The following is a 20,425-nucleotide window of genomic DNA, read 5'->3' as shown; positions in this document are numbered from 1 at the left end:
ACACGAAAAAAAAAATCAATATTTTCTTCATTGCTCATAGTTGTTAACTTACTAATCTTTTGATATAGATTCAAATAGACAAACATTGAAACTGAAAGAAAAAAAATGAAAGTAAATCAGATTATGATAATAAAAACTTTAATATATTTTAGTTTTGTTATTGGTATAAATTAACTGAGAGATTTTCGTTAAAAAAAATTCTTTTTAAATTGGATATGTCATATAAGGATATTTCTGGAAAGATAAATGAGTTAGATAAGTAAATTTAATAATTAAAATTAAAATGTAAGGTGTAATGAGCAAGTAAGGTGAACAAAGTAAATGATAGGGTGGCAATAGCCGCACCCTTATGAAATTATCTGAAGAAGGATTCTGGCATCGTTAAAAAGCACCATTAAAAATGCCCTAAATCTCCTCTTATTTTTTAACCAGAAAATAAAATGATTACTCCTGTGAACAACTTATCTACATGAATAAACTACATCCAGTCTTATAAATTTATAATCATCACATAAATTTTTACATGGCCATAGAAGCTTCAGCTCTTCTTCTCGTTCTTCTTCGAGTTATTCACATCTGAAGCCTTGAAAGTTCTTTGCAAAAGGTCAGTGGAACCAAGCTTCAGGTCGGAAATCATGTTCGCTAGTATAGATGTTAGCAAGTTCACGTCTGTCATGGCCCTATGAGCTGAACCCTCTAAAGGGATCCTATAGAACTCACCAAGTGCCTGAAGTGAGAGCTTTCTAGAAGCCTTTGGTCCTGTCAATGGGGAAATTAATGGAATTGGTTACAACATAAAACAAGTAACAAGTAACAAGTTAGTTGTGTTTTCTTCAGCATAGCTCTTAGCCTCTTACCATACAGTTTCATCACTTCTCATGCCAGAGGGAGGGTGTCGAGAAACAGCAAGTCATGAGGAATATCGAATGAGCAGCGTCTGAATGCCTCAATCAAAAAGGGTACATCGAAACGTCTTGCATTGTGAGCAGCAAGCAAAACTTGCCCTCCAAGCACTTGGCGGCTTTGGATGTATTGGAGAAGGAATGGAATCAATTCCTTCATCCTATATAAACAATAAATTCTCAAAGTTACTGCCCAATGCCTAATATTAACTTTGTGTTACATCAACAGGGATTGAGTAAAAGAAGAGAAAAACTACAAACCGCTGCTAACTGCTTAATTGAAGGTGTTGAAAGATATACATACGTTGGGACATCTGTATGTCTCACCATGACAGTTCTTATACCATGGATATCAGAATTTGGAACATCTTGCTCGGGGTTTACTAGGGTCTGGAAACAACTGTTCTTGCCACCTTGAACATCCCGGAATGCGATTTCAATGATTCCTCCTTTCTTTGGGTGAAGTCCAGTGGTTTCAATATCAAAAACCAACACATTAACAGGAGGCGGCTTTACAATTTTGTCGTCCAAAATTATCTTAGCTTGAGCATCAGAGTATTGTATGCTTCTGAAGCAGTTTGCAGATGATTCAGTAGTACTACTAGTGGTAAGTACCTTAAAGTTTTGTGCCCAAGTTCTTCCTAAAGATGCTAATCGAATAGATGGTACTAAGTACCTTAAAGTTTTGCAAAACTTGGGTACTTGGAAGTTAGAGTAGCACGTGGAGCTTGTTCTCATCATTTTCCCTCAGCGCAACAACTGAAAAAGAATCATATGTATCAGTTTTCATTTTTTCAAACATACAATATAACTGGAGTAACGAAATCTAATATTGTAACTTGTAGCTATTTCAAAGATTGAAAATTGGGAAAATTTCAGGCAAAAAAAAAAAAATGAAGCACATGTCAGCAACTCAAATACTACATGCAAATTCAGAAAATAGTGATCAAACTAATATGAAGATTGATTTTAGCACTAATTGTGTTCCTTATATGTATCCGCAGGCAACTTGGTGCATGGTTTACGAAATTAAGAGTCAAATAATTCAGTCCTGCTTTTCATTCAAAATATATAGCTAGTACAATGCCACATACGTGATCCTCAAAATTCAACGAATTAATCAATTGTTAGTGTATGTGTTCAACCATATTCTTCATGTATAGTTGAGACTCTTCATTCATAAGGCACAAGAACAGGTATTCACAACCAGAGCCCACAAAATGTCATTCAAGATATTAAAACAAAAACAAAATCCGTTACCAATCCAATTGAAGACAAGTAACAAATATACAATAGCCAATACAATCCAGCAAAGAAAACAGAACATTCATGGCACCAATAAAAACATAACGCTGCAGAAACAAAGAAGGAAATGTGACGTAAAGCATAAGCTGCACATATACCTGTTCACCGGGTAGAATAAAAAATGATCAACTGCCTATGTGGGATTTATGTATAGGATGATGATCGAAGTGGGAGTAGTGGGAGACTTGTAGTGGGTGATGGAGGTAGTTTTTTCGAACAGAACAGTCGTATGAAGAGAGAGTGGAATATATGAGAAGCAAGTAATAGCGGAATCCAAGCCATGTCAAGCTACTTACTTTAGGGAGCCTTTGACGTTTCCTAGCTAATTCCTATATATTGCTCGTGCAGGACCAGATGTCCAGATTATTAGGAGCTCTGACATTGACCTGACATATTCTTTCTTGGGCTTCAATTATGACGGCCCATTTCCCTTTTTGGGCCACGTACTTGACCATCGATCTTTTATGCTAGAGGAATAGTGCATGTGCATGTTGTGCTTAATTTGTGAGGAGGAGGAGGATGGTTCTTCCTCGAAGTTGTAGGGCTGAAAATGAATCTTTCTCTGTAGCGCAGGTGGTGCTGCTTAGCTTATAAATGTTACAGCATGCATGTGAAATTTTGTTAATCATAGAAATTCTAGTTTGTAGAAATAAAAAGAAAAATAGTGATCCTACCATGTGCACAAGATGTTTTCATAGGAAGCAACGATTTATGTTGCTGTCATTTGGGGCCTCGATCATTTAGTTTTAAGTCATAGTCGATCTGCAATTTATTATCACCACCACCACCATCATCATGGATTTAATTTGTTGATTCGTCCAATCAAATCGGATCACTTAACGATCGCGTAATCTCACTTAATATATCCTCCATCAGTATTTAAGATGATTGATATATGTATCTTGGTCCTTATGATTACTTGGTCATTTTTATAATATATGTGAGACAGCTGAAGCTCCTTCCTTGGTTTCATCATCGATCGAGACTGTTACCAATTGGCATCAATTGGAAGTTTGGAACATGCATTAATAATAATTCTTCTATCTGGAGTATATATAGGAAGTGGTCTGATCTGCTAGCTGCCTCCATTTCCTTCAGGTTAGGCAACTTCATAACGAAGCTTAGAACTGATGGAAGACTAAGAGTAGAGAACTGGAGATCGTCGATCTTGTCATGTGAGAATGATCGATAATAATAATCCATTTAATCAATTCTGCAGTTGGCCAAATGTAATTTGACATGGCAAACACATGCATGCATGAGAAAGATTATATCGCAGCTAGCTAAGCGTTACTCCCATCTCTCACATGACTGTAAGTCCACGTTGCCAACTTGAGAAAGATTTTATATATTCTTCCTCCCATCATCTCTCAACACAAACCCTGAAGTAAGCAAATTATAAAGAAATTGACAAATTGATTGTTTCTCTCATTCTCTATTCTAAAGCACGGGAGCCCATGAACATTGAACAGTTTCACTCTAAGTGATTTGATGATTTTACCCCTGAAACTGGGCTTTGACTGTTTTGCCCCTGACATCGCGCAGAGAGAGAGAACTTTTGTTGGACTTGCAGAGAGTAGGAGACTGAGAGTGGACGTTTCGCTACCAATCAGAAGAAGAAGAAGAATTGCTGAAGGAAAGTCTAGAGAGAGGAAGGGACTGAGAGATAGAGAACATGGGGACGGGAAGAGGAAGAAGAATTCGATTCTTGGTTGTTGAGTTTTGATGTGAGGTACAACGAATCTGGGTAGTCGGTTTTTGGTTCACCGACTGTGTGTTTATGGAACAGAAAAACAAGAACTTGGAAGGTATAGATGCTTAATATACACCGATGCCAAATATGCCAATTAAGAGTGATGACTTTTTTCTGTGAGTTCACCAGCCTGTAAAACCATATATTCATGCTCACAAACACATGCACATCAGCTCGACAACAATCACAAAAGAACTAAAGCTTACCTTCAGCAATTACAGGCATGCATTTCATCTTCTGCAGCTGCAAAACTCGATCACTAGAATATAGTCTTCTGTTGCTTACCAACTTTGCTTCTCAATGGACAGAACTAATGCAATAATCGTGGTAGCAACAGGGACCTACCAACAGGGACCAATTCATCCATATATATAGGAGACTTAAACCTCAAGAAGCTTCCCATTAATGCAGTCCATATCGGATTAGGTTTCCTAGTTAGATCCTTAACGTAACACTTCATTGTAGTCTTTCTTGCAAACTAAGAATTGGATTATTAACCTTAATGAATTGATACACTCTTTCATTAAGCTACAATTATTGGTTTATAGTTTGTGTCCATGTTGAACTAGTTTTGACATTAAGCTAATTATCAATTCACTTTATGTTAATGTGTGACAAGTCCATAATGATTCTAACAATCTCCCCCTTAGACTGACACATATTAAGCTTGATAATTTGCACTAGAAAATGTCAGAAACAACTCAACTTACTGTAGTGCGCTCAAGACAACAAAATCAAATTAACCAGAAATCCATTCCAACATGGTCATATCACAGTCACTTATGCAGAGCAAGAAACAGTATACATTTTAACAAAAATGCAGAGTTTCAATACCACAAACACAAGCTCCTGCAATCCACATATGTCAAACCAGAAGTGATACGATATAAGCTAATGTGTATCAACAAGAAGGCATATACCAGGTCCTACTTTATGTTTCTTAAACCAGAAACTCAAGCAAATTTACTGAACACTGATGGCTTAAAATTATTGTTGAACCTTGACATCATGTTATACATGATTTAAGCCATCTGATAGCAAGTATGATATTCAAAAACAAGATGATAATTTCCAAAATGAAACAATGAAGCTGCAGCAAAACCATAACTGGAAATACCTCAAAAATTTATTGATAATAATAAACTGTCATTACAAATAAGTTGTTGTTTCTGGTGGCTTTCTCCGGGTACCTCACACAGAATGTTATACCGTCTGGGGTACCGATGCACCTCCTAAATCCTGTACCAAGAACACACGCTTAGAGGGGTAAACCGTACCGGACGGTTTACGCCTCTCCGATGCCTGAGTGAGAAGCTAATATAGATGTATAGTAAGTAAATAGTGGACAAAGGAGTTATTACCCGTAAAAGGTGGTTGTGCTAATGCCTTTATACTCGAGCATGTGAAGGAAGTCTCCCCCATCTTCGATGTGGGACACTAGTTGTTATTCTGATGCCATATCAGTCCTCCTGTTGTGTAAATAGTTGGGCTGTGCTGGCCTTGCCCAGGGCCCTGGGTGCCCGGGGTGGCATCCCAAATGAGCCCCGCCATGGTGGGTCGTGAACCCGGCCCATGGCATAGTACATGGGAGTACCGATGGGGCCCAGCCGATAGTGCCAAACTTAGTTGAGACCTCCCTAGTATGTACAAGTCCCCCAAGTTCCCGTTCAAGATGTTTCTTGGGTGGGGACTTATTATTGTCTCGGAAGTTTGGCACTAGTATGCCTATAGGGAGTCCCCCAAGTTCCCGTTCAAGGGATATCTTGAGCGGGTTACGCTGTAGGTAACTAATCTACACGCTGCGATAGGGTGAGGGTTGAGCCTCCGGTACCCAATGGGGTAGAGAGGACTTGACCCTGATACCCGATGGGGAATAGGAAGTGAGCCTCCGGTACCCAATGGGGTAGAGAATGTGAGCCTCCGGTACCCGATGGGGTAGAGAGAGGACTTGCCTCTGATACCCGATGGGGTAGAGAGGACTTGGCTCTGATACTCGATGGGGTAGAGAAAGTGAGCCTCCGGTACCCAATGGGGTAGAGGATGTGAGCCTCCGGTACCCGATGGGGTAGAGAGAGGACTTGCCTCTGATACCCGATGGGGTAGAGAGGACTTGGCTCTGATACCCGATGGGGTAGAGAAAGTGAGCCTCCGGTACCCAATGGGGTAGAGGATGTGAGCCTCCGGTACCCGATGGGGTAGAGAGAGGACTTGGCTCAGATACCCGATGGGGTAGAGGATGTGAGCCTCCGGTACCCAATGGGGTAGAGAGAGGACTTGCCTCTGATACCCGATGGGGTAGAGAGGACTTGGCTCTGATACCCGATGGGGTAGAGAAAGAGAGCCTCCGGTACCCAATGGGGTAGAGGATGTGAGCCTCCGGTACCCGATGGGGTAGAGAGAGGACTTGCCTCTGATACCCGATGGGGTAGAGAGGACTTGGCTCTGATACCCGATGGGGTAGAGAAAGTGAGCCTCCGGTACCCAATGGGGTAGAGGATGTGAGCCTCCGGTACCCTATGGGGTAGAGAGGACTTGGCTCTGATACCCGATGGGGTAGAGAGAGGACTTGGCTCTGATACCCGATGGGGTAGAGAGAGGACTTGGCTCTGGTACCCGATGGGGTAGAGGATGTGAGCCTCGTGGTACTCAATGGGGTAGGCGGTGCATGTCAGCCACGTGGGGCAGACTGAGTGCAATAAATGCCCGTCCCCTCAACTGACGGTTTTCGAGACATGGGACACGTGTAGTGATCTTGCGGTTGAGGTCTTTTCGTCTTCAACGGCCCTGATGCTTTAGGGATTGAATTTAAGAGGGAAACAGACTGTTTCCCTTCTCACTTTTTCCAAAATTCTGAGAATTTGCGAGTTTTGCTTTTTACCTGCTCTCTGTGTGCCTCTGTTGCTGTGAGGAGTGAAGACGAAAACCTTGAGGTGTGATCACAGAGAAGGCCTTGGCCGGATTAGCGACTGCAGGAAAAGAGGTAAGAGAATGTGGTTTGGTTTTTGGTTTTTCTTGAATGTTTCCGTTTGGCATGTTTTTTGTTTTTCCTGGGTTTTTTGTTTGCGTTTCTGGGTTACTCAGAATAAGCAATATGTGAAAGTGGGTGGGAATTGCTACGGCCGATTGGGTGTTTATGGACTTTGCTTGAATTTCTGGGTTTTTTCCTGGGTTTTTTTTTTGTGGGTTTTTTGTTTGAAGTGGGGAGTGATCCGCGCTTCAACATGGTCTTAGATCTGGCTAGGCTAACCCTTGTGCTTCTGATTCCAGATACATCGAGTTTTGAAGTCCCCGGTATCGTAGTTAGGATGGAATCAGAAACCAAGGGTGGGGATGCGGGATCGTCGTACCAGTCCTCTGCCAGGCAAGCTGAAGTGGACATCGATCGGTACTTAGCGCAAGTAAGTCAGTTAGCAGAGAATACCGGATCCTCGACTGGGGTGTTCTCGGAGAGCAGTGAGGAGTCCGACGAGGGTGAGAGCGAGGGAGGGTCGGCGGAGGCCCCGTTAGTCACGGTGGCAATTCCCGAGGGCATACCGAAGCCTAGGTATACACTTGCGGACGGGACCGTATGCGACGAACCCGGGAGAAGTATGACGATGAAGGAGATCATCGCCATGCGACTGAAGTGGGGAATACCGGATACAGTAGAGCTTAGGCCTCTCAAGGATGGAGAGATGGCCGCAAATCCTGCCCCGGGGTGGGTGGCGCTGCACGAGAGCCAGTTCCATCAAGGATTATCGCTACCTCTGCCCCGGTGCCTACAGTATCTGCTGCGGATGCTGAACCTGTCACCGGGGCAGTTGACCCCGAATGCTATTCGCCAAATATATAGTATGTTGGCCATGTGGGATTTGTGCCAACAAGGGTGGCCTTCCGTAAATGAATTCCGCGCGGTGCACAGGGTCCTGTACTCGAGGAAGCTGTCCTGTGCGGGTACGGTGACATTTGCTGCTAGGGACTACGAACCACTAGTTACCGATATGCCTTCCTCGATGAGCAAAAGGTGGAGGAATAAAGTATTTCTAGCTGGGGGCCGGTGGCAAATTAAAAATAAGAAGTGGCAGCTGACCGGTACCTTCCAAGCCATCGGGGACCAGGCCTACAGTTTGTCTGAGGTAGAAAGGAAGAGGATAGCCCGGGTATATGCCGTTTGGAATGAGAAGGAGAGGAGCTCTTATAGATTCATCTGGCACTCTATACTTTATAGGCTAGGACTAGGATGGCTTCCCGGTGAGGCTGAAAGGTTTTTTGTTTTTGTTTTGCATGTCACCCTGTCCTTTTTCCTTAACTAACTTCGAACTGATTGCAGTGAAAGCACCGAAGAGGAAACCCCGGAAAGGAAAAGAGGAGGACAAAATGGATGATAATCAGCTGATGGATATGCTGATGGGGCAGGGAGAAGACGCCCTTCATATTGAAGTCGACCTAGGCTCGAAAACTACGGGTCGGTCCGTTGAAGAGACCCTACTGGAGCTTACTGATGCGGGGTATGGGGAACCTGATCCTGAAGCTCCCGCGGCCCAAGTCGTACAGCCGTCAGTTGCTGACGTCATTACCATTGCTGATACCGGAAAGGAAAAAGCACCGGCCTCCGTATCTATTTCGTCCCGCTCCACTGGGAGTGATGAGGCCTTGCTTCCAGGTGAGAAGAAGAGATCTCACAAGCACCGGCACCGAAGCGAGAAGCATGAGGTGACGTATACCGGCCGGGACGTTAAGGGATCCGGTGCTAAGAGACAGAAGAAGGATCACCCGGTACCTGAGTCGTCGCCTTCGCTTTCCCTGTTGTCTCCTGCCCTTCCGGTAATCCCCAAGAAGCCCATCAAGCAGCTGCTGAGTGAGTACGGGGTTGCTGATGAGAAGTTCGTGCGGTCCATGCTTAGTGACCTGAAGGACATTGATCTCGACCGGGTGCGGGCCAAAGACAATACTCCCAAAGAGAATCGCCGTCTTGCCCGGGAATCCATGATGCGGGTACGAGTTTGCTTTACCCTTGTAGCCTTTTATTACTATATATACATTTTAATCGGTGCGCTTGCAGGCACTCTTCAATGTGTACGCGGTGGATGCCAGCGAGGAAGATACTCAACTGAAGGAGGAGGTTAGCAGTCTCTCCGGGCAGGTGAAGTATCTTCATGGCGAGAAGACCAGGCTGGAGAAGGAGCGGGACTCCTTGAAGAAGAAGATTGAGTCTTTGACTCCCCTGGTTGCCGAGATGGACGCGGCCAAGCAGCGGATCGCGGAGCTTGAATCTGAAATCTCTGAGGCCCGGGAAGAGGTGAAAAGTGCCCGGGACTCCGAAAAAGAGGCTGCGGAGTCTGCCACATCCTGGAAGGAGAAAGCAGACTACCTGGAGGAGCGTCTTCCCGCGGAGAAGCACGAGGCTCTAGAGGAGTACAAGGCCTCCGAAGAGCTCATTGCCATGCTGGCTGCTGCCCAAGACAAAGCTGTTATCATGAAGTTCAAGGAATGGGTGGCGGCCGGGTACTTGGACAAGGCCAAATTCAGGCGGGGCCTTCTTGAGAAGAAGAAGAAAGACAAGGATGCTGCGGCCAGGTCTGGTGCCGGTGGATCCCAGAGTACCGGTGGGGAGCAGTAGTACTTGGATTCCCTTTTTTTTGTATATGTTTTTTTTTTTTTTTTTTTTTTTTTTAGTAGAAGTTATCCTTGCCTTGAACAATGGCCTAATTCCTGTGCTTGGTAGTCCAGGCTTTTGTGGATTAAAATTTTTTGAATTTGAATGGGAATTGGAAAGGAATTAAAATTTCTAGGATTTGTACCTTAAGCATTTACTTGCATCACTTATTACCAGAATAGAGTAACTGACAATAGCTATGTCCGGGCATGTCCGGGGTAGGTAAAAAAAATGCTAGAAATGGTCTGAATAATTCATTTTTCCATTCAAATACCACATGGTGGTTAAATACAGAATGAGTACCCGATGGGTAGCTTGCCATAGCTGTATGGTCAAAAAGCAAAAGCTAGGACAAGATGCTCCCGGAGCTACTTGTAATAGTACCGCAGGCGCTGGGTATTCCATGGATGCCGGGATACGACTCCGTCCATGTCCCGGATGAAAAAGGTTGCGGGGCCTACCTCTTCAATGATCTCGTAAGGGCCTGTCCAGGATGGATCCAGTCCCCGGGGCTCTGGGTAGACCTGCTTCATGACCCAGTCCCCCAACTTCAGTGTGCGGGATTGTACCTTGGCATCGTAGTAGCGAGCTATCCTCCTCTTGTTAGCCAAGTTATGCATGTGTGCCACATCCCTTCATTCCTCTAGTAAATCGGCATCGAGTTGTAGGCCATCCGAGTTGGTACCCGCATCGAAGTATTCGATCCGGGGACTCTGGACCTGTGTTTCAATAGGGAGTACCGCTTCTGTCCCGAAAGCCATGTAGAATGGGGTCTCTCCGGTGGCCTCTGTTGCCGTGGTCCTAATAGCCCACAACACCTCCGGGAGTTTAGCAGCCCAAAGACCCTTGGCATCGTCGAGCTTCTTTTTCAGTATCTTCTTGATGATCTTGTTGACAGCCTCGACCTGACCGTTGGTCTGGGGGTGGGCCGGGGATGCATATAGAATCCTGGTGCCCAGGTTCTCTGTGTAAGCCCTCAACTCATCATTGTCAAACTGGGTACCATTGTCCGTGATTATGGTGTCCGGGACTCCAAACCTGCAGTAGATGTTCTTCCACAGGAAATTTTTTACTTTTTCCGTGGTGATGGCGACAAGAGGTTCTGCTTCAACCCACTTTGTTTGATAGTCCACAGCGACGATGGCGTATTTGAATTGTCCCACTGCTGTGGGAAGTTTACCAATCAAGTCCAAACCCCACTGACAGAACGGCCACGGTGCAAGGAGGATGGAGAGGGCAATGGGCGGTGGCCTTGGGATATTTGCATACATTTGGCACTTGTGGCAAGAACTGGATATTGTTTGGGCTAGGGCCGACATGGTTGGCCAGAAATATCCTGCCCTTAGGGTCTTGTGTGCAAGAGATCGGGCTCCGGCATGGTTACCGCATACACCAGCATGTATGTCCTTCATTATTTTGTGACCTTCCTCCGGTGTTACACACTTCAGATTCGGGAAGCAGTGGCCTCTCCGGTATAATTTGCCATTCATGATCGTGTATCGAGCTGACCTTAACTGTAGTCTTCTGGCCTCGATCTTATCATCCGGTGCCAGGCCGTCGACCATGTATTTCAAAATTGGGTCCATCCACGAAGCTGTGTGATCCACCGCGAATATTTCTGACATCGCTTTGGAAGTGCTAGGTCTTTCGAGTATTTCGACCTTAGTGGCCCCATAGGAAGGACTTGGAGAAGTTGATGCAAGCTTAGCAAGGGCGTCTGCCTTGTCGTTTTCTGCCCTCGGTATCTGGGTAAAAACGTAGGAGGTAAATCTCTGAACTAATGCCTGAGCCAGAGCCTGGTAAGAGGACATGTGGGGCTCATTTGCCTCGAAGTTACCGCTGACCTGGTTTACGACTAACTGTGAATCACTGAATATACTAAGGTGCTGCACCCCTAGTTCCCGGGCGATCTGTAGACCTGCTATGAGTGCCTCATACTCTGCGGTGTTGTTGGATGCCTTGAAGGCAAATTTGAGGGCGTATTCGTAGACTTGATCGTCCGGGCTAATTAGCAGGATACCGGCTCCGCTTGTCTTTTTGTTGGATGCGCCATCCACATATAATCGCCAAATGCTTGGTGGAGGTGGATCCGGGGCTAGTGGTTCAGGTGATTCCCGAGAAGGGTTATGGGAGGGAATCGCCTCAGAAATAAAATCTGCCGCTGCCTGGCCCTTAATAGCTGTCCGGGGTTGGTACTTGATATCGAACTCTCCCAGCTCGATGGCCCATTTAATTAACCTGCCAGATGTCTCCGGTTTCTGCAAAACCTGCCTCAGCGGGTGATTAGTGAAAACGGTGATTGAATGTGCTTGGAAGTAATGCCTAAGCTTCCGGGCCAATACCAGGAGGGCCAGTGCTATTTTTTCAATGTCCGGGTACCTGGATTCTGCACCAATGTATCCCTTTCCAGCATAGTACACCGGGTACTCGCAATTGGAATCCTTCCTAATCAGAGCTGAGCTTACAGCCGTTGAAGATGCCGCCAGATATATGTAGAGCATTTCTCCCGGAACAGGTTTGTAAAGTAGAGGTACCGCTGATAAGTACGCCTTCAAGCCAATAAAAGCAGTCTCGTGCTCAGCTGTCCAGGCTATTACCTCGACGTGCTGGGTTTTTAGCAGTTTGAAGAAAGGAGTACACTTGTCCGTCAGCCTGGAGATGAATCTTGACAGGGCGGCCACCTTGCCTGTAAGAGATTGGACCTCGTTCCGGTAGGTTGGGGATACCATGTCTAATATAGCCTGCACCTTCTCCGGGTTGGCCTCGATCCCCCTGTGGCTAATGATGTACCCGAGAAACTTTCCTACCTCGACCCCGAAGATGCACTTCTGCGGGTTAAGCCGCATACCGTTGCGTAATATGATGGTGAAGACGATTGACAAGTTGGTTACGTGGTCCTCCGGAGTTAAACTTTTTACCAGCATATCGTCCACGTAAACTTCCATGATAGTACCGATAACCTCCTCAAACATAGAGTTGACGAGTCGCTGATAAGTGGCACCTGCGTTCTTTAATCCGAAAGGCATGACCTGGTAACAATAGAGACCCTTGTCTGTGGTAAAGGCAGTGTGCTCCTCATCTGCCGGGTTCATTCGAATTTGGTTGTACCCACTGAACGCATCCATGAAACTGAGTAACCGGTACCCAGCAGTGGAGTCGATTAGTTGGTCAATTCGCGGGAGCGGGAAGCTATCCTTGGGGCATGCCCGGTTGAGGTTTGTGTAGTCCACACACATGCGCCATGATCCCGAAGATTTCTTTGGCACCATGACCACGTTGGCTAACCACCGGGGATACGTGACTTCCCTGACAAAGTTGATGGCCATCAACTTCTTTACTTCAGCCTGGATAGCCCGGTACTTATCGTGTGTGAAGGCCCTCCTCTTTTGTCTTACCGGTGCCGAATAAGGGACAATACTAAGATTGTGCGTGGCTATCTCCATTGGTATACCGGGCATGTCCTCATATGACCAGGCGAATGCAGATGAGTTTGAGCGGAGGAACGAGATCAACCTTTCCCTGATAACCGGAGACAGCTTAGTACCTATCTTAACAGTCCTGTCCGGGAACTGCTCTGATAGCACCACCTCCTCAATGTCCTCTACGGCACCGGGCCGTTCTTCGTCTAAATCGGTATCATCCCTGGGATCCTCGTACCTGTCCGTCAGAGGGTTAGTAGCCACGGGCAACATCTCAGACTTTCCCCTACCGCGAGATACGGTCAATGAATAGCATTTCCTCGCTGCGGCCTGGTCACCCCGGATCGTAGCAATGCCGACCGGGGTTGGCACTTTCATCATCAGCATGTGACCTGCAATGAAGGTTTTCAGACGCCAAAGTGCCGGTCGGCCTAGGATAGCATTATAGGATGAGACGCAGTCCACCACGATGAACTCTGTTTTGATGGTTGAACAATTTGGACCTTCGCCTACTGTGATCGATAGGTAATCTGATCCGAGTGGTTGGACGATATCCCCTGAAAAGCTAATGAGAGGCTCATTATCCTGCGACAGCTTGGCTCTCCCTCTGTTCAAAGCTTTGTACGCATCGCGAAATAATACGCTAACTGAGGCATTTTCAGAAGGGATCATCATGGGGCATTTTCAGATCGGCTTCCTCCTCCTGCAGGAATGTCACCGATGTCCATCCGGTACCACCGTCTTGCCGCGGGGCCTTGTGGAAGTTGAAAACTTCCGGATGACCGAAACTAGAATTTCGCCTCTTCTTCTGGGGATGTAATTCCTTCGGGCCCCCACCGTGGATCGTGAAGATTTGGCCGTACACGTCCACCGCTCCTATCTCCTTAGCAGGCAGGTACCGTTGAAGCTTGCCCCTCTGGATAAGGGACTCGATAGTATTTTTTAAAGCAACACAGAGATTGGTATTGTGTCCGGCATCCTCATGATAAGTGCAGAACTTTCCGGTATCTTGCTGGGTAAGTTTACTCTTCGGGAACTTCCTTGGGGGTGGGCCCGGTATCTCATCCTTACTTTCGTTCCAAATAGTCTCGTATGAAGCGTTAAGGATTGTGAACACCTCATACCGGGGGGTGGTGGTGTTCGCGGGGCCTGTTGTACCCCTGGCTCCCGCTGATGGTGAGTGGTCCCATAACTGTTAGTCCTGGACGAGGACTCTTTGCTTCTTTTGCCCGAGGTATGGGGTGACCTGTCATGACTATGGGCCCACTCCCTCTTTCGTGGCTCATCCCTGACAGTTGAGGCCGGGGTTGGCACTCTTAGCTCTGGTCTGGGGGTATCCCCGTAGGTTTCGAATTCGGCCTGGGCGTGTCTGATGGCAGTGGCCATCAGCTCGTCGTAGTTGGCTGGAGGATTATGGTTAATCCCATAGAGAAATTCTCTGCGCCTTAAGCCTCTCCTGAAAGCCAGCTCGGCCAGTTCCTTATTAAGGTCCCGGCACTTGGCGGTAGCCGCCTGCCACCGATTTACAAAAGACTTCAAAGTTTCATTCTCTCCCTGCTGGACCTTTAACAGGCCCTTTGGTGTGTGCATCCCATCGGTGCGTAAGATAAATCGAGCTACAAACTTGTCAGCTAACTCCTTGAAATTCCCTACGGAACCGACCGGCAGTTCGTAGAACCAACTCAAAGCTTCCCCTGACAAGGTTTCCTGGAACATATTACAACACACCTCATCCGTGTATCCCTTGGCGCTTGTTTGCGAGCGGAAGGCCTGTAGATGCTGGTAGGGGTCTCCAACTCCCGTGTAGTCAATCTTCAGTGGCTTCGACATATCCGCTCGAATGGCTCCTCTAACCTGTTGGGTGAAAGGACCCGGGCGGTCCTCGTAGGTGGTCATGGCCCTCCAAGTGTCCCTGTTTTCTGTGGCCTGCACCCTTGCCTGCAGAGCATGCAAAGAGTTGCTCATTTGCACAAGTAATGCCGTGTTTGCGTCGGTTACCGGGGGGATATTCGATACTGGCTGTGGTAATGGTGGTGGTGGTAGATGCCTCAAGCTTTCCGGGAACAAGTCTACCGGTACTTGGATTACCCGCTGGGCAGCGTTCACGCCTGTTGCTGGTTGGGATGCCCTAGCCAGGGCCTGGGTGAGCGCCTCGTTGTGCTGGTGCCTCCGGTCCAGTGCTCGGGCCAGCGCTGTGTTTTCATCTTCCAGATCCTGCATCTTCTGTTGCGTAAGGCGGTTTGTTTCCCTATCGGTACTCTGTTGTTCCCGATCGATCCTGGATTGTTCCCTGAAGGCTGCTATCTCCGCCCGCATGGATTCCAATTCCGATACCGGAGACACTTGGTCCGGAACATGCGGGTCCAAGGATCCGAGACCTTGAATCTCTTCAACACCTGGCGCTTCTGCTGATGAAGTACCCGGAGAGAATATCAGTGCCCGGGCGACACTTCTACCCTCTCCTGACGTTCCTTCCGGCTCAGTCATGATAGGCCCCTATCTGGCGCGCCAATGTTTCTGGTGGCTTTCTCCGGGTACCTCACACAGAATGCTATACCGTCTGGGGTACCGATGCACCTCCTAAATCCTGTACCAAGAACACACGCTTAGAGGGGTAAACCGTACCGGACGGTTTACGCCTCTCCGATGCCTGAGTGAGAAGCTAATATAGATGTATAGTAAGTAAATAGTGGACAAAGGAGTTATTACCCGTAAAAGGTGGTTGTGCTAATGCCTTTATACTCGAGCATGTGAAGGAAGTCTCCCCCATCTTCGATGTGGGACACTAGTTGTTATTCTGATGCCATATCAGTCCTCCTGTTGTGTAAATAGTTGGGCTGTGCTGGCCTTGCCCAGGGCCCTGGGTGCCCGGGGTGGCATCCCAAATGAGCCCCGCCATGGTGTGTCGTGAACCCGGCCCATGGCATAGTACATGGGAGTACCGATGGGGCCCAGCCGATAGTGCCAAACTTAGTTGAGACCTCCCTAGTATGTACAGTTGTGATAAACAAAACTAAAAGATCACAACTGAAACCACAAGAACTCAAAAACCTCAGAATTTTAAAATGCTTCAATTGGACTAACTCTCACTGAATTTAAACATCTAAGCTAGCCAAAACTCCAATACTTGTTGTATGCTTCTAGAATGCAGCCACTGACAATGCCTTGGTGAAAGGATCTGCTAGCTGTGAATTTGTGTCAATACTCAAAACAGCAGCTATCTCACCATGCTTTACTCTTTCTCCAACACTGTAATACTTTAAGTCAATATGCTTGGAATTATTTGATCTTTTACTGTTCTTGCAAAAGAAAACAGCTGCTTCATTATCACAATAAATCAAAAGTGTTCCAGCCACAATGTGACTTAATACTTTGGTCTGCATCAAAAAATTCCTGATCCAAAGTCCTTCACACACAGTCTCATATACTGCAATAAATTTAGCCTGCATAGTGGAGGTTGAAACCAGAGTTTGCTTCATGGTTTTCCAAGCAACTGCACCTCCTGCAAGCATGAATACATATCCACAAGTTGACTTCTTGGAGTCTGGATAATTCCCTGCAAAATCAGAATCTGAGAATCCAACAAGTTTCAAATCCTCCACTTGTCTATAAACTAGCATGTGACTTTTAGTTTTCTGCAGGTACCTCAACACTTTCTTCCCAGGTACCCAATGCTCATGGCCTGGATTGGATTGAAACCTTGATAAAATCCCTACTGCAAAAGACAAGTCTGGCCTAGTGCAAACTTGTGCATACATGAGACTTCCTACAAGTCTGGCATAAGGGTTTGACTCCATATTTTCTTTCTCAACATCACTTTTAGGACTCTGCTTCTTGGTTAGCTTATCTCCTTTGGACATGGGAACTTCTCCAGATGCACACTTTTCCATACCAAATCTCTTTAAAATTTTGGTAACATAATTCTGTTGAGACAATCCAAGTAGTCTCTGTGCTCTATCTCTTTTAATCTCAATACTTAGTACATAGGATGCTTCTCGTAAGTCCTTCATGTCAAAATTCTTTGACAGAAAGCTCTTGGTATCTTTAAGCAGTTTTAGGTTACTGCTAGCCAAAAGTATATCATCCACATAGAGAACTAGGAAAATAAAATTGTTCCCAACTGTCTTCAAATAAACACATTCATCCACAAGATTTTCTGTAAATCCAAATGTAGAAATCACATAATCAAATTTCTTGTACCACTGTCTAGAAGCTTGTTTTAGACCATAAATTGATTTTCTTAACTTGCACACTAAGTTTTCACTTCCAGCTTGTACAAAACCTTCTGGCTGCCTCATATAAATCACTTCATCTAGTTCACCATTCAAAAAGGTTGTTTTAACATCCATCTGGTGCAGCTCCATATCAAAATGAACCACTAAAGCCATGATTATCCTAAACGAGTCTTTTGTAGAAACTGGAGAAAAACTCTCAATAAAGTCAATGCCCTCCTTCTGTGTGAAACATTTGGCAACTAACCTTGCCTTATGTCTCTCTACATTGCCATTTGCATCTCTTTTGGTTTTGAAAACCCATTTACAACCTATAGGCATCTGTTTGGGGTTAGGCTCAACTAATTCCCAAACTGCATTTTGGCTCATGGAATCAATTTCTGCTTCCATTGCTAGCTGCCATTGATGAGATTCACTAATTTCAATGGCCTGATTAAATGTAATTGGATCATTGTCCTCTGCACAGTCCATTTCAATTTCTGTTTCTTGCAGATAAACAATGTAGTCACTCTCTTCCCCCCTCCCCCCCCCCCCCCCCATAAGTTGGTTTTCTTGCTCTCTGTGATCTTCTAGGCTGAGGATTTTCAGGATTAGGTTGAGCTACTGGAGGATTTTGAAGTTCTTCATCAGGGATTGGTTCAGGTAAAATTTCTGGTTCAGCTTGATGATCATCAAGATGCATTTCCTGATCAGGTACTTGATCTTGTGCATCTTGATTTTCTGTAACAGTTTCTGTTGCTAATGGTTCTTGATCTAGGCAATACTACACTTATATTCTCATCTGACACAATTTCCTCAAAATCTGAGGTTAAATCCTCAAAATTTGTATTGTGAACTTTTTCACTTATAAACTGTACTTGATGTGTTTCAAAAATTCTAGGTGAATGATGAGCAAAATATAATTTATAGCCTTTAGATTTATCTGGATAACCTATAAAATAGCAACTAACAGTTTTGGGGTCAAGTTTATTCAAGCTTGGATTATAAATCCTAGCTTCTGCATGGTATCCCCAAACATGGCAGTGATGAAGACTAGGTTTCCTGCCACACCAAAGCTCAAAAGCAGTCTTTTCTATAGCTTTGCTAGATGTCTTGTTGCAAATATAATTTGCAGTTTTTAAAGTCTCACCCCACAAAAATTTTGGCAAACCAGTTGTACACATCATGCATCTAACCATGTTCAAAAGAGTCCTATTCTTTCTCTCTGCAACACCATTCTGTTGTGGATTATAGGGTGTTGTGTATTGAGCTTTAATTCCACTGTCTTGCAAAAACAAGGCAAATGGACCCTTTTGTTGGCTGGATTCAGTGTACTTGCCATAAAACTCACCACCTCTATTTGATCTCACTGTTTTGATTTTCTTTTCTAGTTGATTTTCTACCTCAGACTTAAAGATTTGAAAGGCTTTCAATGCTTGTGCCTTTTCTGAAAGTAGATAAACATAACTGTATCTAGAAAAATCATCAATGAATGTGATAAAATACACATTCCCACAGATAGTTTGATGCCTAAAAGTGATAAGTGGTCAAAAGTGCATTCATATCTTCATAATTGCTTAACTATTGAGTAATTTATTGGCCTAATTTAATCTAACTATATCATATTCTTGCTTTATTAGGTCTGGGACTTGGATGATGGAATTGGACAATTAAAGGCCTAAAGGAGTTGCTGTGCTGGGACTTGGATGTGGACAAGTTGACTTTATTGGTCAAGTGCTTTGTATAATTATCTTTTGGGAGGAGATAAGTGTTCCCACGTGCCTAGCTCTCCATTCTTTCTTCTACATATTGGAAGGCACCTTCCCTTGCCTTGCCGCAGCCCAATATCACCAAATACCCAGAATCAATAAACCTTAATTAAGGGGGAGTGAAGGAAATTGAATAAGTATGAAGAGCCCAATCTCCGTGAAATTAGAGAACCAAGATCGACATCATATCAAGATGGAAGGAGATCTCCCAATTAAACCAGATTCTGAGAAGAAGTGGAAAGCAATTAAACTTCATCAAATGGCTCCTAGTATTTTGGGGATTGGATTCTTCTTCAGATTTTCTTGGGGGCAAAAGTGAAAGGTTATAAAGAGAGGTTGGAGCATATTTCTCTTCTCTCTTCTTTTCCTTCAACCACAGTTCATCCTCTGCGTTGTACTCTTCCAAACTCATGGATCATTTTGTTGCTTTCATTTTTCTTATGGAGAACTAATCTCCTAGCTAAGGCTAGGGGAGAAACCTTGGATTTCCTATGTAGTTTTTATTAGTTCGATTCGACAAGAACTTCAATGCAAATTCAGTTTTTGGATGTTCAATTTTAATTTCTGCATTTACTTTTTCATTGATTGATGGGTATTTGATAATCTATTTCATAGGTTCAGCCATGTTTTTCCTATTGTGTAGTAAAAATATCCATGCTTTTGAGACTAAGTAGAGTTGCAGATTGATAAATAATTTCGTTGGAATTATGTCTTGATAGGTTGTTGCCATAGGTACAGTTTATACTTGAACTATTCCTAGAGAAATTAATTGGGCTTTGTGTGTTTGAACTACCATAAATTGGATTTATCTTTAGTGTCAGTTTTCTTGAATAAGTTTCAAGGAAAAGAGTCGAATTAATATGATTGCATAGGTGATTTAAGGTGGAACCCCGAAACCTTAGTGAATATCCTTATTGAATTTTCTCCTCAACTAAACTCATTCAAATTGTTTTCTTTTCAGTTTATTCATCATTCTGTGTTTTTCTCACTGCTCTCGGTGGAAACGACACTCGTACTTCTGAGTCTATACTACTACGCGACTCCTGCACTTGGGATTAGCAAGCAAAAAGGACCACGTATATTGGTGTGTATGAGTTCTAGTAAATTTTGGCTTCTATATGCAGTCTTCTTTCTTGTATTGGTTATTTTTCCCTTAAAGCATTTCACACAGTCTGTTAGATCAGAAAAATCAAGTTCATTTAGGATTTTGTTTTTCACCAAAATTTTCAGTCTCTCTTTTGAAACATGGCCGAGTTTTCTATGCCACAAAAATGCAGACTTTTCATTTAGTTTGGTTCTTTTAACACCTGTTAAAGTGCTAGTACTTTTTGTGTTATCTTCAACAAGTAAAATTTCTTGTTGAGCCATTGAACAATTTAACTGTATATAATCATTCATAATAACACCAGAACCAATTTGAACAGAATTTTT

General features: G+C 44.5%; 1 pseudogene; it reads right to left on the bottom strand.

The window, feature by feature from the left end:
* Positions 1-538: 538 nt before the first annotated feature.
* LOC133708269 (exonuclease DPD1, chloroplastic/mitochondrial-like) lies at positions 539-1,974 on the bottom strand (annotated as a pseudogene).
* Positions 1,975-20,425: the final 18,451 nt, after the last annotated feature.

The sequence above is a fragment of the Rosa rugosa genome, chromosome 5, assembly GCF_958449725.1.
Source record: "Rosa rugosa chromosome 5, drRosRugo1.1, whole genome shotgun sequence".
Classification (NCBI taxonomy): domain Eukaryota; kingdom Viridiplantae; phylum Streptophyta; class Magnoliopsida; order Rosales; family Rosaceae; genus Rosa; species Rosa rugosa.
The sequence above is the reverse complement of the archived record's forward strand: the minus strand, read 5'-3'. Positions and strand labels throughout refer to the sequence as shown.